The 17,771-nt window shown below is 44.2% G+C and overlaps 1 long non-coding RNA gene across 1 annotated transcript in view; it reads right to left on the minus strand.

Moving 5' to 3' along the window:
- Positions 1–1,552: 1,552 nt before the first annotated feature.
- LOC138755829 (uncharacterized) overlaps positions 1,553–17,771 on the minus strand; it is a 38,433-nt gene continuing 22,214 nt past the window's right edge. The window contains exon 5 of the long non-coding RNA XR_011352579.1: positions 1,553–1,622. This is a non-coding gene — a long non-coding RNA (uncharacterized lncRNA). The remainder of the gene's footprint in view (positions 1,623–17,771) is intronic.

Consider the following 17,771-nt stretch of genomic DNA (forward strand, 5'->3'; position numbering starts at 1 on the left):
AAACAGGTCAACACTTCCACAAAACCAGTTCACTTCATCGCCAAAAATATGTGGTCACATCTACTTTGAAAAAGGGCCAGTGGACAACTTCAAGCTTAATAGAACAGATTTCTGTGGGTCAGCAAAACCTTATATACACAGAGACTTGTTTTTCTTTCCCTCTGGAGCACACGGCATGGTCTCAATGCTGCATACAAGGCATACCTAAAAGAAAACAGAAAGTAAAACCTCTTCCTTGCTTCGGAACCAGCCTCACCTTCAAAATGAGCTCACATTACAACACCATTGTTGGCCAAATAACTGAAAATGATGAAGCAGAATGCAGATTGAAAATCTGGTTGGGTAGTGTCAGAATAATAATCTTGCTTGCAATATAATGAGAATAAGGAACTTATTTTTGAAAGGGAGACTGAAGAGCCATGCACTTGTCTGCATTGATGGGATAGAGATGGTGTTTCAAAAGACCTCCAGGAGCCAGCTGATCGAAGCAACCATGAAGAAGGCATACCAACAACTCAACTCTCTAAGGAGTCTGAGGAAATTTATCATGTCATTTAATATTATATCAAACTTCTATGGGTGGACTGTGGAAATTACCCAGACTGGTTGCATCAAAGCTTGGTTTTGGAATTACAATGCCCAGGAACACAGAGGTAACAAACATGGCCAAGTCCATCACAGGTACTGACCTATCCATTGGGCGCATCCATGTGAGGTGCTCATAAAGGACCCCATACCCTGATCACAACATCTTCTCACTGTTACTTTCAGGCAGAAGTTACAGAAGCTTTACTCATTTTACACCTATGACTGTGGCTTGGTATGACAATAACACCATCTATAAATTTGCCAATAATACCAAGGTGGTGGGTTGTATAAAGGAAGGCGATGAGTCAGGATACAGGAGGGGGATTGAAAACTTGGCTGAATGGTGCACCAACAACAACTTTGCATTCAATGTCACCCACACTAAGGAGCTGATTGTTGACTTCAGGAAAGGAAATCCTCTTCAATCCAATGATCATTGGGGGATCAGAGGTGGAAAGGGTGAGAAAATTTAAGTTCTTGGGAGCCACTATCTTGGAGTATCTTTCCTGGACCCAACACACCAATGCCATCGTGAAGAAAGCGCATTAGCGCCTCTACTTCCTCAGGAGTTTGTGGAGGTTTAGTATGACATCAGAAATTTCTCTATATGTGTGGTGGAAAGTGCACTGAGCATAAAGCCCTCCAAAAGGTAGTGGATGCAGTCCAGGACATCACAGGCAAAACCTTCCCCACTACTGAGCACATTTACAGAGAACGCTGCCGTCAGAGTACACCAGCAAACATCAAAGATCCTCACCACCAAACATCAAAGACCCTCACCACCCAGCACATACTCTGTTCTCGCTGCTGCCATTAGGAAAGAGGTATAGGTGCCACAAGACTCGCACCACCAGCTTCAGGAACAGCTGCTCCCCCTCCACCATCAGACTTGTCAACAACAAACTCAATCAGAGACACACTTAAGTACTCTAACTTGTGCACTTCATTGATTTTATTTTTGTTCTCTCTGTGTTGCACAATTTGATGGAGGAGACAAGTCTTCATGGGTAATATTGGAGAAGATAGCAGAAAACCTTAAATATAAATGGAATTCTGAATTATTATCTGGCTCTAAAGAAGCCCCGCCCCCCCCCCCATTAAAGCATATAATTACAATATGGAATAAAATTAATGGTCAAATTAGGGACGGGGGGATTTTTCACCTAAAACATCCCTGGCTCAAAATATGTTAATTTCATTATCGATTAATAATAAAATCTTTGACACTTAGTCCCAAGTGTATTGAGGATTATTATGAACAGGGACAATTTATGACATTTGAGCATATTAGGAATAAGTATGGAGTTTTAAATACATCTTTTTTTCTGCTATCTTCAGTTCTGATCTTATTTAAAGGACAAATTAGGTCCAGCCCTAACCTTACTGCAGTATAGAAAAATAGAGACTCTGGTTCGAAAGGGGTGCACAAAAAATTTAATTTCAAAAATGTATTCCTTACTTCAGGTGGGAACCCCTACACAAGGGCTTAATAAATCAAGATAAAGGTGGGAATCAGATTTGGGTATAAAAATTGATCCATTTTGCTGGTCCAACTTATGTCAGGACAGCGTGATTAATACAATTAATGTAATGGTGGAATATAACTTCTTGCATCAGCTCTACCTTACTCCACAAAAGCTACTGAAATTGAAATCGGAAATATCAGACCAATATTTTCAATGTGATCAAGAAATGGCTATTCGATCTGGTCATGCCCTAAAGTGAGGCCTTTCTAGGAAGATTTGGATAATCTGGAAAAAAAATTACTGAATTCGATACCCTCAGGCAACTGAATTATTTTTATTGTGGAATTTAGGAGACATAGACCTAAAATGAGGCTGTCAAAATATCAATTACAATTTGTTAAGCTTGCTTTAGCAGTGGCCAGGAAATGCACAGCAGTTACTTGGAAATCTAGGTTTAGCCCCCTGGAAGAAGAAATACATCATTGTGTTCCCCTGGAGAAGATCACCTATAACCTCAGAAACAGGAGTGATGTATTTTCAAGAATATGGAATTCATACCTAAGGTACATTAACGATCCCCCCTCCCCCCCAAACCAGTGCTTGCAGCACCAAAGTCCTTACAAAAGTCAGGTTCTTTGTCCCTTGATGGTAGTGGGGTTTTGTCCAGGGTGAAGGCAATCTTTTCGTATTAACTTTTTTAACTTTTTCTTTCTTCTTGTTTCTTGGGGGTGGGTGGGAGAGTTCCTCTTATTTTGTGCTTTTTGTTCTCTCTATTTCCATACTCTTTTTCTCCTTTGGTTCAACATGGACATTAAATTTGCATTTTTATAATATTATTGTAATTTTTCTTTCTTTATAATTATTGAAACACATTTTGACATTTTTCTTTTTTCTCACTTCCTTTAATAAAGACATTCGGATCAATATTTTTATTTTTGAGATTGATATTTTTCTTTTTTGATTATTTTTTGTTTTGATTGCATGTTGATTGAAAATTCTCAAAATAAAATATTTCAAAAAACATAGAGTCTGTATTTATCCCAACCCCACCCCCACCCCATCATCGTACAGCTGAAGGTACGGTCAACTAAATTACATTATTACAATTAAATTAAAGTTAAAAATAGTTTTAAAAACCTCAAAACAAAACTTAAAGAGACATTTTGACTGCACCATGTCCCTCTTCTTTGATCACATTCATTTCCCTGCTGGGACAGATTGCTATCATACCCCTGTTTCAGTGGGAAGGGGGAAACTAATCAATCTGAGTACCAATATATTTCAAGTAAGGTTGCCCCTCTCTAACGAATGTGTCGTGTTTCTTCTTTAGATTGTATGTGATTTTCTCCAGGGGAATGCAACTCTGCGTTTCCATATTCCATCATGTGGTATTTAGTTGGGAGTCGGACTTCCATGAAACTCCTATACACTTCCTGGCTATTGCCAAGGCATCCTTCACGAATGAAATTTTTTCATTTGGACATTCTGAAACTCACATTCCAATGTCTCCCAGAAGGTACGCTTCTGGATCCTGTGAAAAATCAACTTTTTAATTTTTTTTATGCCCCCCAGCTCTTCCCAGAAAGATGAAGTGGACAAAAGTTCCAACCTCCACACCACAGCTAAGATACATTTCTGAAATTTCTGATTTTTATTTATATAATTTTTGTAATGTGAGGTACAACTTGTACAAGAAATTGTATTGCACCATCCTGTATCTGGCATTGATGTGCATTGCCCTCTCTTCACTTAGTTAATACACAAACTAAAAAGCTGCTCTCTTTGTACTCTATTTCAATTCTGTTTGCACTTAAGGTCTGACAAAAGTTTCTTCTCACCACCAAACAGACTACGTCTCTCTGCATCTTTAAGAGTTTTGGTAAAGCATGTTCCAAATGACTGTGGTGAGCTGGCCAAAAATTTTTCAAACAGGATTAGAGAAATCCTCCCCAAAACGAACTCAAAAATTATTTTGCAAGTGTTTGATTATAGATTAGTTTGGTGTACTTTAGAAACTTAGATTTGTCCACATTGCTTGAGATACTCTATTGATCCCAGACCCACAAAAAATTTCAATGAGTCGTGATGTTCATTCTTCGTAGATCTCTAAATTATTGCAAATTAAACATCAGGATCTCACTTATCTGTATTCATACAGCACAGAACAGGCCCTTCAGCCCAACTTGTCCATGCTAACCAGTTTGCAATCTGAGCTTGACGCATTTCCTTGCATATGGTCCATAACCTTCTAAGCCTTTCCTGTCCATAAATCTGTCCAAATGTCTTTTGAACATTGTTATTGTGCAAATTCTCCGCTTCCTTTGATAGTTTGTTCTAGATGTGACCACCCTCTGAGTGAAAAGATTCTACTTTACTATTTCACTTTACACAAAATCTAAACATGGTGTTCACCTCAGTGGGAATTTTTTTTAATTCACTCATGGCCAGCATTTAATGCCCATTCGTAATTGTTCTCATCCCATCCACTGAAAACATCTGTTTGAGGCACTGCCTCAAGAAGGCAGCCAACATCAAAAAGGACTCCCATCACTTTGCTCACAACCTCTTCTTGCTACAACTTTCAGGAAGAAGGTACAAACATCTGAAGTCCAATACCTCTCAGTTCAAGAACAGTTTCTTTCCAGAGGCTCTCAAGCTCTTGAACTTCCCCTTTCTTCATTATAATAAAATACTTCACTTTTATCATGAGTTATGGTGACAGAGAATATTTATTATCAATCTATCTTTGGTATTTGTTGTCTTTTTTTGTTGCAGGGGGTGGAATTCCCACTTTCATGTGAAGATGGGAGGTGTGAAACTGCAGGTGCTATTATGTCTATACATCTACTCTCTTTGTCCATGTGATTGTTATGAAGTAGGCAATTTCACGCTATTATTTGGAAGTGGCTTTCCAAGGTTTTCATCACATGGTAATGAGAAACGGGAAGAGGTGGCTGAACTGAGGTGACGTGAGTCCTGTAGTGGCCTGCGCACAGAGACTCAAACTGGCCTGCAAAATGGCTGACGAATGCGGTGATCGCACAGACCTGGGGGTGACACCAGCTGTCATCCCAGGTGACCTCCACACAGCAGGAAGATGGGGAACTCAGGCAGGAATGCTGGCCAACCTGAGGTCGGTGCTCCGATGATGCAGAACCCTGATGTCAGTGCCAGGGGCCCATGTAAGCAGAGCTCCCAGTGCAATAAGGCAGTCTTTGATTTCGACTCCTCATGTGTGTGTCTTCTTTCCACACTCATTGTAACGTGTACACTACATTGGTAACCCTGACAGGTCCGACCGGCAGTTGGATCCGAAGATGATGGATCAAGCGGAGCCATCGACCATCTACGCGGTCTCATTCAGGCTCCCGATGTTCTGGGTGCCGCAGCCGCACATGTGGTTCAAGCAGGCCAAGGCTCAGTTTCAGCTTTTCTGCGTCACCGCCAACAACACCCACTACTTCTACATCGTGAGCGCCCTCAATCAGGACACAGCAGCGAGGGTTGTAGGTTTCCTATGGCAGCCTCCAAAGCAAGGCAAATACGCAGCCCTCAAAGAGCTATTAACCTACACATTCGGGCTTTCCTGGTGCGCCCGATTGCTGCATTTGGATGGACTGGGGGACAAGGCCCTGTTCACCCTAATGAGTGAGATGCTCACATTAACCAAGGGCCACAAGCCTTGCCTGCTCTTCAAACAGATCTTCCTGGAGCAGCTGCTCAAGGATATACAACTATTGCTCACAGATGAGGACGCAGTGGGTTGCTGTCCAGGCAAGGACGCCAGCGCCATCATAGACCACATCAGCAAGCCCCACGAACAACCCCCGGCGAGATCAAGGCCAATGGAGAGGCAAGTGAACATCCCGGGACAGCTATGCTACTACACCAGCAATGGGGTGCGGAGGCTTGTCAATGCCGCCCACCCTGCAGGTTTTCGGGAAACGTCCTGGCTAACCTTCATTGGTGTGGCGGTTGGCCCACGTGTTAGCCTCCTCCACATCTGGGACTCACTATTGGGCAGGCTTTTCCTGGTTGACACATGTGCCGAGATAAGTGTCCTATCCCCTGCAGGCCTCCACACCTGTTGTGGCAAGCAGGGCCCAATACTGAGGGCAGCCAACAGCTCTTGCTGGACCTTTACCAATGCAGCAGTGGCGTTACCACTCCTGGGTGCTAATTTCCTTTGGGCCCACTGCTTGTTGGTCAACCTAAAGGGACGGTGCTTGGTGCACACCAGGACCTTTCAGACACTGCCTCTGGGGGAAGCCAAGGTACCCACCCCCCCCCCCACCCCCCCAACCTGGACTCTATAACACACTCAGATAATGAATTTGCCCTCATCCTGGCAGAGTTCCCCTCGATAGTGGTGCCACCGTTCACCACGACTGAGCCAAAGCACGGGGAAATGCACCACATTCTGACCGAGGGCCCCCCGCTCCATGCCAGGGCACGCTGACTCTCACCCAAGAAGCTCAGCCTGGCGAAGGAGGAGTTCAAAAAGATGGAGGAGCTTGGGATTGTGTGACATTCCAACAGTCCCTGTGCCTCTCCCCTCCACATGGTGTCCATCAGCAGGGGGTTGGAGACCATGTGCGGACTACCACCACCTCAACAAGGCCACCACGCCTGACAGATATCACATCCAAGACTTTGCCGTCAACCTGCATGGGTGTTCTTCAATGTGGACCTCATCCAGGGGAACCACCAAATCCCAGTTCACCCCCCAGGACATCCCCAAGACCGCAATCATAATCCCCTTTGGTTTGTTCGAATTCCTCTGCATGCCCTTCGGTCTAAAGAATGTAGCACAAACTTTCCAGGGGCTGATGGATCCAGTGGGCCGGGACTTTCCTTTTGCGTTCATCTATTTGCACAATACCCTCATCACCAGTCACAGCCACAAAGACCACATAGCTGTGCACCCGGCTGAGTGAGTTCGGGCTGGCCATCAACCCCGCTAAGTACCAGTTTGGTCTGGACACCGAATTCCTGGGGCACAGGATTAACAGGCACGGGGTCACACCCGTCCCTGAGAAGGTTGAGGTGGTCCAGCACTTCATTAATCCATGCACAGTGAGAGGACTGCAGTAATTCACTGGGATGATAAACTTTTATCACAGTTTCATACCAACAACGACACACATCATGCACTCCCTCTCTGCACTGATGACCAGCAAGGCAAAAGACATTGCTTGGGATGAAGAATTCTCCAGGGCGTTCCAGAGTGCCAAAGACACACTAGCCAATGCCACCCTCCTGGTCCACCCCAGTCCAGAGGCGCCTACTGCTCTAACTGTTGACACCTCAAGCACAGTGGTAGGGGGCATGCTCGAACAACTTATCAAGGGCCATTGGCAACTCCTGGCCTTTATCAGCAAGTACCTCCACCCCCCATAACTCAAATACAGCACTTTTGACTGGGGGCTGTTAGCGGTGTGCCTGGTGGTAAGACATTTCCTTTACTTTTTGGAAGGCTAGCTATTCAAGGTGTTCACTGACCACAAGCCACTGACTTTCACTTACCATAAAGTATCGGACCTGTGGTAAGCCCGACAGCAGAGACACTTGTCATACATGTCCGAATTTACCACGGACATTCAACATATCGTGGGGAAAAACAGCATGGTGGCCGACACTCTGTCACGCCCTGCAATTGAGTCGATACACGCCCTATCCCAAGGATAGGTTGATTACATGTCCCTCACTAAAGCACAGCAACAAGACCCTGAGATTCCTGTTTACAGGACAGCCGTCTCCAGTCTCAGGTTGGAGGATGTTCTGGTCAGCCCAGGTAAACTGACACTGCTGTGTGATGTTTCTTCCAGCAACCCTTGCCCCATTGTCCCAGCTGCATGGAGATGCCAGGTTTTCAAGGCTATCCACAACTTGGCGCACCTCGTCATCCACGCCATGGTGAAAATGGTGGCCAACAGGTTTGTCTGGCATAGCCTCCATAAACAGGTCAACCAATAGGCCAAGACCTGCATGAACTGTCAGTCCTCCAAAGTGAAGGTTCACACCAGAGCTCCCACACAGACTTTTGAGCCGGCGTGAGGCAGGTTCATCCACGTGCACATTGACTTATTGGGGACGTGACCTGTTTCCCGTGAGGCGAAATACCTCTTCGGCTGATACCACCATAGAAACCTGTGACAGGGCGCTCGTTGACACATGGGTGTCCTGATTCAGGGTCCTGTAGCACCTCATCTTGAACAGGGGGCACATTTCACCTCCGGGCTCTGATACGGCGCTGGATAACTTTCTGGGGATGCAGCTCCACCATACCATGGCGTATCACCCACAGGCCAACGAGTTGGAGGAGCACTTCCATAGGTATCTCAGGGCAGCCTTGGTGGCCCGGGGAAAGGGTCCCAACTGTTGGACGAACTACCTTGGGTCCTGCTGGAAATCCATACCACACCGAAGGAGGACTTCAGTGCCTCAGCAGCAGAGATGGTCTACTGTGCTCTGTTAATCATCCCCAGATAGTTTCTGGCCCCCGATAAATGCCTATAAGGCCCCACAGCGAACCTCAAAAACATGTGGCAGAGGCTGGGGTCCTTGGTCCCGCAGTAAACCCCATTGCACGGCCAGCCCAAGCATAGCATCCTGAATGGCCTAAGGTCTTGCTGCTATGTGTTCATGAGGAGAGGTACACACAGACCACCTTTATAACTATGCTATGAGGGGCCCTACAGGGTCATTAGAGACAATGGTTCCACCTTCGTCCTCAACCTTGGCGGTAAGGAGGAAACCTTTACCGTTGACTGCCTGAAACCAGCATATATGGACGGTGATGGGCAGGTCTGCACTCCATCCCCACAACGTAGGGGCAGACCACCGAAGGCTACAGATAATGGCCTGGTTGCCACTTCTGGGGGGGTGGTGGTGTAGCGGCACATGCACGGAGACGCAAACCAGCCCGCAAAATGGGCAACAAATGTCGCATCAGCGTGGACCTAGGGGTGACAGCAGCCATTGTCTCGGGTGACCTCTGCACAGTGGGAAGACAGGGAACTCTAGCGGGAACACTGGCCAACCCAAGGTCAGCGCTCCAATGACAGGGCCCTGATGTCAATGCCAGGGGCCCATATAAGCAGAGCTTATATAAGCAGACTGCCATATAAGGCAGTCTTCGATTTCGACTCCTTCCGTGTGTCTCTTCCTTCCACACTCATGCTATAGACTCATAATATTGGGGCAGTTGGTTTATTGAAAAACTGCATTGATTTTTTAAACCTAGTCCGAGTCTTCTTCTTTCTTCTTTGGCTTGGCTTCGCGGACGAAGATTTATGGAGGGGGTAAAAAGTCCACGTCAGCTGCAGGCTCGTTTGTGGCTGACCAGTCCGATGCGGGACAGGCAGACACGATTGCAGCGGTTGCAAGGGAAAATTGGTTGGTTGGGGTTGGGTGTTGGGTTTTTCCTCCTTTGCCTTTTGTCAGTGAGGTGGGCTCTGCGGTCTTCTTCAAAGGAGGCTGCTGCCCGCCAAACTGTGAGGCGCCAAGATGCACGGTTTGAGGCGTTATCAGCCCACTGGCGGTGGTCAATGTGGCAGGCACCAAGAGATTTCTTTAGGCAGTCCTTGTATCTTTTCTTTGGTGCACCTCTGTCACGGTGGCCAGTGGAGAGCTCGCCATATAATACGATCTTGGGAAGGCGATGGTCCTCCATTCTGGAGACGTGACCCATCCAGCGCAGCTGGATCTTCAGCAGCGTGGACTCGATGCTGTCGACCTCTGCCATCTCGAGTACCTCGACGTTAGGGGTGTGAGCGCTCCAATGGATGTTGAGGATGGAGCGGAGACAACGCTGGTGGAAGCGTTCTAGGAGCCGTAGGTGGTGCCGGTAGAGGACCCATGATTCGGAGCCGAACAGGAGTGTGGGTATGACAACGGCTCTGTATACGCTTATCTTTGTGAGGTTTTTCAGTTGGTTGTTTTTCCAGACTCTTTTGTGTAGTCTTCCAAAGGCGCTATTTGCCTTGGCGAGTCTGTTGTCTATCTCATTGTCGATCCTTGCATCTGATGAAATGGTGCAGCCGAGATAGGTAAACTGGTTGACCGTTTTGAGTTTTGTGTGCCCGATGGAGATGTGGGGGGGCTGGTAGTCATGGTGGGGAGCTGGCTGATGGAGGACCTCAGTTTTCTTCAGGCTGACTTCCAGGCCAAACATTTTGGCAGTTTCCGCAAAGCAGGACGTCAAGCGCTGAAGAGCTGGCTCTGAATGGGCAACTAAAGCGGCATCATCTGCAAAGAGTAGTTCACGGACAAGTTTCTCTTGTGTCTTGGTGTGAGCTTGCAGGCGCCTCAGATTGAAGAGACTGCCATCCGTGCGGTACCGGATGTAAACAGCGTCTTCATTGTTGGGGTCTTTCATGGCTTGGTTCAGCATCATGCTGAAGAAGATTGAAAAGAGGGTTGGTGCGAGAACACAGCCTTGCTTCACGCCATTGTTAATGGAGAAGGGTTCAGAGAGCTCATTGCTGTATCTGACCCGACCTTGTTGGTTTTCGTGCAGTTGGATAATCATGTTGAGGAACTTTGGGGGACATCCGATGCGCTCTAGTATTTGCCAAAGCCCTTTCCTGCTCACGGTGTCGAAGGCTTTGGTGAGGTCAACAAAGGTGATGTAGAGTCCTTTGTTTTGTTCTCTGCACTTTTCTTGGAGCTGTCTGAGGGCAAAGACCATGTCAGTGGTTCCTCTGTTTGCGCGAAAGCGGCACTGTGATTCTGGGAGAATATTCTCAGCGACACTAGGTATTATTCTATTTAGTAGAATCCTAGCGAAGATTTTGCCTGCAATGGAGAGCAACGTGATTCCCCTGTAGTTTGAGCAGTCTGATTTCTCGCCTTTGTTTTTGTACAGGGTGATGATGGTGGCATCACAATTTAGGTATTTACAGTGGTATTATAATATTGTGAAGCTTTCCACTTATCATCTTATATGTTAAACACATTGAGTAATTAAATGTACTTTTATAGCTCCAAGCACTTTAGAGATTGGGTTTGCAATGAAGCCAAAATACATCCAACATATTATGACTGAGAGCCACATTTTGTTCATTTTTTTTGGAATGGATCGACTTTTGGTTAATTATATAAAACCATAGAACACGACAGCATAGAAACCTCCTATTATTCTTCCTGGTCCCAGACCATAACCTCCATATCTCTCCCTTCCATGTATTCATCCAAATGTTTCTTAAATGTCAAAATGGAGACAGCATTGATTACTTCTTATGGCAGCTCATTTCACACTCTCTGCGTGAAGAAGTTCCCCCTAACGTTCCTTTAAAACATTTCACCTTTGATCCTTAATCCTTGTTTCATTTAACCTCAGTGGAAAAAGACTGCTTACATTTCCTCCATACCCCTCAAAATTTTGTATATCAATTATAACTTTCAAAACTTTATAATTCAGAGTTGTTGTAATTTAACAAATCAGAGTGAAATGTTTCAGATTCAAAGCAAAAATGTCATTTTGGGCAATTTCAATTACCACCAAATGAGAGCAGAACTATGAAATTGCAGACTGATTATAGCGTCAAATCTGCTTCCCATGCACACAGTAAAATAAAACTAAACTAAATTCAAAATGCTGGAAATGCTCAGAAGGTCACGCAACATCTGTGGTGAAAATAGCAAGGTTAAATTTGGCGACCTAATTTGCGTTAAACTTGAAGGTGAGTGATAGGGAGAGGTTTCCTTCAGTATCAAAGTCTTCTTTATCGAGATTTGAAAACAAGGACTTGGTGATGTAGGGATTATCTTGGCGTCGTCCATATGTCACCTCTCATAAGTAAAATATTTTTTTACTTGTCAAATACACCTACTGGTATAAGTACATGTATCAATACATTTACAATTCCTTGTCAGCATTTCCATTTTGGGCAAAACCAATAATAATAACCCAGATCGATTTTTTTCAGAACAAATATTGGGATGATGTAGGGGCTGATTGGGATATCCTGTGAATAGCCAGTGGATCAGTGACCCATCCACAATTTTTATAAATGTTGTAGTCAATTAGGCTTTTTTTTGCAGTGGCAGATGCCTGGTGGATATTTTTATTTAATTTCCAAGCCGTGACCTCCACTGATCTCGAATCTCCCAAGTACCGTAGTTTAAATGTGCATTGTTCTTTGTTATACAAAGAATTTCCCCAAGGCCTTTCAATGGATTTCTCCAAGGCTGCTTGGAAATTCTTGCTTGTCAACATTAGTGTTAATGCTGATCAGATGAAAGCAATGGAGAGCAGCCACTGTATGGAGAGTGCAGATGTGCGGTGAGTTGTCCTGGGCTGTTATGATTTGAATGCACTGGGGGCTTCCCAAGATGTTTACTTTGAAATAGGAAATCTGCACATTTTCTTCAGAAACATTTCGCCACATTAAAAAGAAAATGTAGGGAATAAGATGAGAAGAAAATCTATCTCAGCTATCTGCCTCAGAGTATTAAATAAGAAAGAGAATCCCTGCCTTTTTTTTTCATTTACACGATTTAAAATTTGGTAGATGGCCCCTCAAAGGTGAAACTGAGGGATCTAAGAAATAAACTGCTTTTATAATTAGAACTCAACATGAACCAACTGGGCCAGTTCTCTACAAGATCTAATATTCTCATACTTCTTGTTTTTAACCCCAAAATAAAGATCAAATTCTCTTTCAAATATTGCAATTGAACTTGCTCATACCCACTCTTTCACCAGTACCACATCTTATCTCCCTTTGGCTTTTTTAAAGCTATATTTGTACAAGAAAAATATAATCTCATTGAAACACAGACCTAAGGGTGCTTGATGTGATGGATGGGAACAGACTGCTTCCCCCAGACTGTAGAGCCTGTAACAAGTCAATGTAGTCTCAAAATAGGTAATACCTGTAGCACCAAAATGAAGAATAATTCCTTTACTCAGGAGGATGTTAATCTTAGGAATTATCTACCTGAGGGCTTTAGATATCCAGCTATTGATTTTAACACTAAAATAATAAATATCAGTGATTGGGGGGGCGGGGGGGTGGGGGGGAATGAAGTTAATTTAGAATCCGAGTGAATTGTGAAGAATATGATTACACTAGACCATAGATTCTCAAGGTGGAGCATGGGAATGTTTTGGTGGGGCATGGGGCTTAAGAATATTTTAATGGGGCGTAGGAATATTTTGGGAAATAATTAAAAAGTTAGTTTGAAAAAATAAACATGTTATGTTGGTGTGAAAGTTGCGACTTGGCATCACTGTCAGTTCAGCACCAATAGTGGTAACTTCCAAGTAAAATAATTTTATTCTTTTTATTTTCATAATGTGTTTTTGCTTCTCCGATATTTCTCTGTTGTTTCTCCATTGTTGCTTTTATTTTAAATCTTGTTATATTGGTTAACAATATAATTATTTTTTTGACCTGTCATATTATCTTGATTCTTGATTACCTGTTGCACCTGCAAGGTAACATTTTATGATTCATGCTCAAGCTTCCTAATTCTCTCTGCACAACAGCATGCTTCAAACCTTCACCATTTAAAGAATAATCTAATTTTCTAGTTTTGCTTCCTCAGCAAATCCTTACTTAATCTCTCTGCAGACTCTCCATATCCTATGCAGTTTGTTTTTCCACTCAATTTAGTATTATCAGCGAACTCTTCCTAATTGTTACTATATATTGTAAACAGTTGCGGGCCCTGTAGCATGGCATTTGCCGCTGATTGCCAACCAGAGAAATATCCATTTATATCTCTGCCTTCTATTGGTTAACCAATTCTTTATCCAAGCTAATGTTACTCCAAACATAATGTATCCTTATCTGATGAATTAATCTTTTATGTGGCACCTTCTGAAAATCCAAGTATACAACATCCACCTCTGTCCACTGTGCTCATTACATCCTCAAAGAACTCCAGTAAATTTGTCAAACAGGAAAGGGTTTTCCTGAATCCATGCTGCATCTGTCAGATGGAACATTTTATCTCCAGATATCTTGCTATTGCTTCCTTAATAATAGCTTCAAGTATTTTCCCAACTACAGATATTAAGCTAATTAGCATATGGTTACCGGCCTCTTTTTGTTAAACAGTGGTTTGACATTTGCTGTCATCCAATCCACAGGACCTGCCAGAGTGCAGAGAATTTTGCTAAATTATCACAAATATCTCTGCTACACTTCCACCATTTCTTTCAATACCCTGGGATATATTCCATCTGGACCAGGGGAATTACCATATATTTTGGCATATAAGTAGAGTCGTGAAACCCTAAAAAAAAATTCTCAAAAAAGTGGGGGGGGGGGGGGGTTGACTTATACGCTGGATATACTTTTGAGATCTTAAATTCACCAAAAAAAAAACAGATTGACATCAATTTGGCATATAAGTTGATGCTGGAAGCACCAGCCCACTGCCAGTGCCACCGCTCTCTGTCACCTCTCCTCTCCACTGCTGGGCACCACCATAACCACTCCTACCTGGGACCCCAAGGTTGCTGTCGCTGCTCCTGCCTTGTAGGCTGAGGTTCCTGTTCCCACTGGTAGCACGGTGACGCAACTCCATTTCCGTGGGCTGTCACCGCAGCTGCCTGATGAGCCAAAGGTTTTTTTTTTACTTACTTAATTTACAGATTTGTTGATTGCAATTGGGATGTTTTAAAAATGTTTAGGTTGTTCCTGGGAGGCCCAGACAGCCCAAAAAATTGGGTGGGGGGGGGGGCTCAGCGTATATGCTGGATATAAAACCATTAAAATGAGCCTAAAGAAGGGGGGTCAACACATCTGCCGGCCAACTTATACACTGAAATATTCAGTAACTACCTCTAGCCACACAGGTTTGCTTTGCACTAATTCTGGTCAAGTTTATTAGCATCTGAATGTACAAGTACAACGCGACAAAATAGCATTCTCCAGTAATAGGTTCAAAGAATGTAAAAACACAGCCAGATGAACATACATACAGACAAACAATACATATTCAGGACAAGTATTCATATACACCAATAATTAAATAATGATTGTTCCATAAATATGAGAATCTTGGATGGTTAGTGTGAGCGGTTCCTTTGATTGTTCATCATTTCCACTGCCCGTGGGAAGAAGCTGTTCCTCAGCCTGGTGGTGCTGGCTCTGATACTCCTGTATCTCTTTTCCGACAGGAGCAGCTGAAATATGTTGTATGCAGGGCGTCCTCAACGATTTTGCTAGCCCTCTTCAGTCATCGGTCCCAGTAGATCCTGTCGATGTAGGGGAGGGAGACTCCAGTTATTCTCTCTGCCACGCTTATGGTCCTGTGAATTGACCTCAGATCGATTTCTCTGCAGCAACCATATTACACTGTGATGCAGTCGGCTAGGATACTCTCACGTTGACATAATAGTAGCTGGTAGCCTATCCAGTTTCAGTCTTCTCAGAAAGTGCAGTCGCTCTTGTACCTTCTTGACAAGTAAGGAGATGTGTTTTCACGATAGATCATCAGTTAAGTGGACTCTAAGAAACTTGGTTCTCTCTACTCTCTCTCCACTACAAAATTATTGATCGTTCCTGGTCCTCCTGAACTCCATGATCATCTCCTTCAATTTGTCTACGTTGAGACTTAGGTTGTTGCTCTCGCACCATTTCACAAGATTTTCACCTCTTCTCTGTCGTTGTCGTTGGTGCTGATGAGGCCGACGACTGTTGCATCATCTGCAAATCTGATGACACTGTTGGAGCTGGATCTGGCCTTATGTCAGACCCATGAACTGGAGCGGGCTGAGCACACAGCCTTATTCTTTTCCGAAAACATTTGTATCGAGGTCCTCACCTCCCACACTCCATCCAAAACATCTCCTGTTCACCACGAAGATTATCACAAAATATTCATTCAAAGCCTTGGTCGTTTCCACATTCCCCAATATTAATAACTCCCTCACATCTTCCAAAGAACCCTGTTCATTTTAACCACACTTCTCTTTTTCAATTGTAAAACCGTGCCTAATAGATTCCCTGATAGCTTCAACATTCTGCTCCTTAATCCTTAATTATGAGTGTGCTACCCCGTCTCTCTTACCTTCCTGCCTAGTACCTGATACCCTAAGATAATTAATTCCAATTCATCTCCACCACCAGTGCAGTTCCGAAGAGCAAATAGCAAAGTCACAGTGCTGCTCTGTGGGATCCTACTGCTCAATCTTCATGCCGACGGCTCTGTACAGGCTTTAAATAGCCTGTTAAAGGAGCAGATGGTATTTTTCTTTAAATGATGCAACCACCTGTGCTGGGCAACGTACCATGAGAACAGCAGGTCAGCACAGGGCACCAGGAACAGGTGCCCCCTCAGAGGAAGCATAGGAGATGAACCTACAGGATAGTGACCATGACTCCAGACCAGCAAAGGGTTGAAGGACTCACTCAGGCTGCAGTTTACTGTAGACTTGCTCATAGGAACCAGGTATCAGAACCAGGATTCAAGAGGGTGCTGAATGCAAGAAGGGCCTCATCTCTGAAGGCTTCCTGATCATATCGGAGGTTTGGATCTGGAGCTCGGTTGCCGATGGTTTGAACAGGAATCTGTGGCTGCAGGTGTGCTGGAGGTGAATCCATAGACACTCAGTGTCTCTGAAGGATACTTTTTTGCTTCTCTTACTCCAGTTGTTAGGGGCACCAGGTAATGCTCATGGCATGGCAACTCTTTGCCTTATAGCAGACAAAGATTGAAGTACATCATGTGTATTATATTTTCATGTTTTTTAAATATTTTATTTATAGTTTTTCAAATTTTTACTCTAACAGTTTACAAAATTTTCATTATCAGGAATTACAGATCTACCGAATGCAACTTTTTCTTACCCATTCTATACAGGCTTTCCTCTCGAGTCCAAGCCTAACATCCCTCTCTCCCTCTCCCTCCCCCAACTCCATTCCCTCGACATCTAACACCTGACACACAACCAATCAAAGAAAAACATTTAAGACATTAAAAACATTTACAACAAAGGAGTAAATCATATTGGGGGGGGTTACAGATCTGACATGGCCCGGCAGCCCAGGATTAGGCCGATTTTTTCTTTTTCCCTGATTTTTCCTGCCTGGAATGAGGTGGACTCCTCATCCACCCCCCCCCCCCCCACCTCCCCCCCCCCCCCCCCAGCTAGAATTAGGGAGGAATTGGAGCAAACCAGGTCACAAGACAAAAGTGTCCTCTTCTTAACCATGCTCCTATGTGGTTCAGATATGGTTGCCAAACTTTTTGGAAAGTGCCACGTCTTCCCCTTAAGTTATAGGTGATTTTCTCCAGGGGACACAGGCTTGCATTTCCTTGCTTCACTGTCCCTACTCAGGCAAGAGTCGGACTTCCAGGTAACCACTAAGCACCTCCTGGCCACAAACAAATTGAAATTGAAATTTGGACAGCTTAATTTTAAGTCTTATGTCCATTATGTTATGAACAGCTCTGGGTCCTGTGGGAATTCCTTACCTATGATTTTCCCTAGGACTTCGCCTAGTTCCAGCCAGAAGGGCCTCACCTTGGTATAGGTCCAGGTCGCGTGCACAAAAGTTCTTGTCTCAATGCCACATCTAAAACATTGATCTAATAGTTCTGATCTATTAGTCTTCAGCGGCGTCAGGTACAGGTGGTGCAAAAATTGTACTGCACCAGTCTGTACCTCGCATTGACGAATGAAGTCATGCCAGCCCGATATAAGTCGGACCAGCACGGCTCACTGATTGTTATTCCTATGTCCGACTCTCAGCT

The sequence above is a fragment of the Narcine bancroftii genome, chromosome 2 (assembly GCF_036971445.1).
Source record: "Narcine bancroftii isolate sNarBan1 chromosome 2, sNarBan1.hap1, whole genome shotgun sequence".
Taxonomy (NCBI): domain Eukaryota; kingdom Metazoa; phylum Chordata; class Chondrichthyes; order Torpediniformes; family Narcinidae; genus Narcine; species Narcine bancroftii.